Raw genomic sequence first — 4,867 nt, 5'->3', positions numbered from 1 at the left:
CTCTTTAACATTTTTAAAATTAATAAATTCATTAATTAAATAGTACATAATTAAGAATAGGAGCTCAATAAGAAATCTCAAAAACTTAAATGCCAAAAAATAAATAAATTTAGTCCCATACTCCAATGACAACCCACATTCCTTCCTTCGCCAGTAACAACACAGGCAAATGACAAGCAAATCAATTATAAAACTGATATAGATAGGAGCCGCGCGAACGCAGGCCCCCTCTACCACAAATTATGACGTAGGCTCTCCCAAAATTATAAAACTGATATAGATAGGGGCCGCGCGAACGCAGGCCCCCTCTACCACAAATTATGACGTAGGCTCTCCCACTTGGGGAGACCTTAGACCAGCACCCCTCCCATGTGCAATGGAGGTCACTCATCTAGACCATGAGCCTACTTGATCGCCCATAGATCCCGTCCAGGTAAGTATGTTGCTTCTGAGTTTGGTCATCGTATTTATACTCACATACCATTACTTCACAATGTATGCATTCTCGATGTGGGACAATGTAGAAAGTACACAGAAGAGAAAGCCTAGCATGAAAAGGGAAGAAATTGTTGAGTTAGCCTAGGTGAGGTGACTGCCTGAAACCTACCAAGAGTTCTTCGGATAGAAGTTATACACACAAGAACTCTTAGATAGATCTGGCAAGTCATTCTTGGCTACCCAAAAACACTCAATTCCTTTCATGTAAGATGCTCTTCCTAGCTTATCTCAAAATTTCAAGAAAATGTGTTGAGGGTTTTGCTAGGGAAGGAAGAAGAGAAAGCCTAAAATGAGAGATAAGAGCCTGTCAAATTAGCCAAGGAGACTGCCTGAAAACCTGCATAAGGGTTATGTGCATATATATATGTATCCAATGGAAAATTATTTCTAGGTGTCCCCCAAAATGTATAACTGTCTTTATGTAAAGGATTGTTGTGGTTGATATAACTTAGTATAATGTTTCTCCTATACAATCATTTATGCATAACCTGGTTATATACGTAAAAAATTTTAAAGAGGTTGATGAATTACCTTATGTCAGGTGGCATTTCTCAGGTTGAAGCGTATCATCTAGAGAGAATGATTAACCTGCTTAATAATATAGCTACTCAATCTCTGTATTGATTGCCTTGAGAATAAATGTGCATTGGCTCAATGGTAAAGCTGCCTTTTCTCCTCCTAGGTGGTTAAGAGTATTATTTTATTAAATTTCTTCTGAATATTTGGGAGTATTTAATACAAATTAGATGATAGAAATTGTCAAATGAAGCTGCACTTAATGAATTGTCAAACTAGGGAGAGAATGGTGCCAAGGTATGAGTCTTTGAATGCATACCATTTTTCTCTTTCGCCATCTCCTGTTGTTTTTCTGGAATTGCATTGTTCAGAAGATGATGTATTCCTACACGATTTGGTCCTGCAATTATTTTGTTGTGAATTTAAGAATTTGTTATTATTTTGTTGTAAATTTTGTGCTAAAAAAATTGTGTATAATTTATAAAAAAAATAATTATATATAGTAATAATTTTCCATTTGTGAAACAATTTCAAAGGCCATGTGAATGGATGTGGCAAAATTGGATATGGGGTCAAAATCTAGATTGAATATTATTTCTTGGGCTATAAATAGAGAGATTTGAAAACATAGTAATGGGCATCCATCTTCTGCATGAAATCAAGAAGAATAGAGGTCTAACATGAAGATAAGAGTCTTGTTTGATAGCCAAGGATGAATTGCCTGCTCTCTTGGCATTTTGGGTTGTGGCTTGTAATATACTATGTAGATATATAACCCTTCATGCAGGTTTTCAGGCAGTCACCTTGGCTAATTTGACAAGCTCTTCTTTGTCATGCTAGCCCTTCTCTTCTCTATCTTTCCATAACCCTTAACTGCTTATATCTTGGTAGATATATAGTGTGTGAATGTTTTCCATTTTTTTTCCCCTTATTGATGATGGAATGATACAAGAAGAGAAGTCTTACATGAAAGCAAGAGTCTTGTTTGGTAGACAAGGATGACTTGCTGTTATGAACCAGAGTTTTAGAAGTTGTAGAAGAAGAGAAATCAAGAAAGGGAGAGAAGCACAAAGAAGAAATCAGAGAGAAGAAGCTATCATTATCTCATTCAATGAACTACAATTATAGAAATACAATTATTTATATGCAATTGAATATAACAGAGTAACAGAAATACAACAAACTCAATAACGGTTCCAACTCAGCATAACGACTCCCTCTGTAACGCCCTCACCATAGGTAGTCCGTACATTTTACTGTTCCGACGACTAATATCTGTTCGGACAGTCAGAATATCTGGAACTACACTTAAACTATAGTGAGGAGACATAAATTGAAGAATAAATGTAAATAAAATATAGGAAAAATTAGAGAATTTATTCATTGGTACAAAAAAATAATAAAAATGACCCGATATGCATTATGAAGGGCATTTTGGTCATTTCACCCCCAAAGGTGAATTTTAACCTAAATGTCAAAATAAAAATTTAGAGAATAAAATAATTAACACAAATTAAAAATTATGAATTTGAATTAGGGAAATGAGAAGAAAAGAAAAGAAAAGAAAAGAAAAAGGTTTATGAAAATTTAAAACAAATTAAGTACACATAAATATATAAATATATAAAGCACAAGAGACAAAACCTACCTACTTTTCTCTCCATCTTCTTCTCCACTCTCCCTCTCTCTTGCCGTCCACCCTTGTGCCCCCTCTCCACCATTTTTGTCAAGCTTGATTTCCCAAGCTTCCACACACCAAAACTCATAACTCTCTTCACAAAAAATACTCCCCACACCTTAAGGAAGCTATAGATACCAAAAAGAAACAAAAAAATTAAAGTTTAGCAAGACACCCAAAAAGGTTACTGCTTTAAACTTTTATTCTCCTCTTTAAGCATGAATATCATGCTAAATCAAGTGAAAATTTGCATGAAATTGAAAAGAAAATTTGAAAGAAAGAACTCTTGATTTTTGGCAGCCATGGAACTTGAAGTTTGTTGCTTTTAAGTAATGAAAAAAATGATTCCATGAGAATGTGTGATGAGTTGAAATGTTGGGAGTTGATTGTGTAGGTTTTGTATAAATTTGAAACTTTGGAAACTAGGGTTTGTGTAAATGATTGAGAACCTTGTGTAAATGTATGAATTTGACCTAACTGAGTTGAGATTGATGCTTATAGAAATGCCATACATGCTTATTTGGAGTTTGGAAGAAGGAGGAGATTGAAATTGGGAGTGTGAATTTTCTGCAGATTGTGTTGTTGTTGAATCCAGTAGATTTTTATTGCCATATCTCCCTTTGGGTTGCCCCAATTGGTATGAAGCCAATTGGAGGTGTTTTGGGACATCCAAACCTTCATTTTTCAAGAAGGAACCCTACCCAAATTTTGTCAAAATCATGACCAATTCTCTGCCCAAACCTGGATGACCAAACACTGAAACCCAGAAAATAACAAAATGAACAGTACGTATTCATTTGGTCATAACTCTCTCTATACTAGTCCAAATGACCTAAAATTTACATCAATGGAAAGCTTAGACATAGGGCTATACTTTTCATGAAGACCACTTGACCCAGTTTGGCCTTTAACTGAGTCAAATTGTTAGCAAAAGTTTGGTCACTAAAACTGCCAACCCAAAAATTGACCAAAACACTATTCCTTTAGTATGCTTGACCAGTTTTGGCAAAAATGCCATAACTTAGTCTCCAAAGTTGCAAATTGAGTGAAATCAGTGCCAAAAGTTTTATAAGATATAGCTCAACAATTTTTATGTTTTGACCAAGCTCCAGAAACCATTGCATCCTAGGGAAAATATTAGCCAAATTTAGGAATTAAAATCTGGAAATGTTAAATTGAACCCAGAATGCCATTTGATATCCGTGTGTTCATTTGGCCATAACTTCCACTAGGAAATTTCATTTGAGATGTGCCAATATGATCTGGAAACATGATACTTAGGGCTACAACATTGATTTAGACACCTTTGCCAAATTCTAAGTGTACAGACCCTAAAAAGAGGGTCAAACATACTGCCCTGAAGTTTGACTATTGCCTTTATAGGATTAAGAGTCCAGGTAAATACATTGACCATAACTCACTATACCAAGCTTGAAAAATTATAAAATTGTACCTAGGAGTCCCTAAGACATATAGGAACATATCTTGTGAAGGAACCTAAGTCTAAAAATGACCATAAAATAATCAAATGACTGGTCAAAGTTTATTGACTAGGATTTGTCAATTTTGGACAGCTTAGAGGAAAAGGGACCAGTTATGGTATTTTGATCATAACTTGAATTCTATAACCCCAAATTGAGTGATTCAAAAACTGAAATTCAAGTTTAAACATAGAGGAGCAATTGTTATGAAGGAAGTGTGACCAAATAGACATCCTAACCTAGCCAAATTCCTAGATAAAGATAATACATCAAAATGAACCCAAAGAAAGGTTCATGGGAAAAATACTATACATGGTAATTAAAATCTCATAAGGCTAATTAAATATTAAAAATGATATGAATATGTAAATCGGGACTAATATCCTATTAATATGAAATTTATGGTACCACTGAACAGTACTAGAAAATAGTGATAGAGAATAGTACTAAAATAATTGAAAATGTTTAATTGCCCATAGTATACCTAAACTTATTTATTTAATTTGGATAAATTGGCATATCAATTAGGGACTACAGTTAGCAATACTGCCTACTAAGAAAATCATGAACTAATAATATATGCCTAGTATGATTGTTCTACAGGCTATATGCCTCCTTACTAGTCATTGTGCCTACTTTATTTCTGGCTTTACAAGCCTAACAGTGGGTCTCGTGCCTGACAGCTGGCCTCGTG

The 4,867-nt window shown here is 34.6% G+C and overlaps 1 non-coding gene across 1 annotated transcript; it reads right to left on the bottom strand.

The window, feature by feature from the left end:
• Nucleotides 1-281: 281 nt before the first annotated feature.
• LOC131173530 (U1 spliceosomal RNA) lies at nt 282-441 on the bottom strand. The gene has a single exon (XR_009143846.1). It is a non-coding gene; the product is annotated as a U1 spliceosomal RNA (small nuclear RNA).
• Nucleotides 442-4,867: the final 4,426 nt, after the last annotated feature.

This window comes from Hevea brasiliensis, chromosome 14 (assembly GCF_030052815.1).
Source record: "Hevea brasiliensis isolate MT/VB/25A 57/8 chromosome 14, ASM3005281v1, whole genome shotgun sequence".
In the NCBI taxonomy this organism is placed as follows: domain Eukaryota; kingdom Viridiplantae; phylum Streptophyta; class Magnoliopsida; order Malpighiales; family Euphorbiaceae; genus Hevea; species Hevea brasiliensis.
The sequence above is the reverse complement of the archived record's forward strand: the minus strand, read 5'-3'. Positions and strand labels throughout refer to the sequence as shown.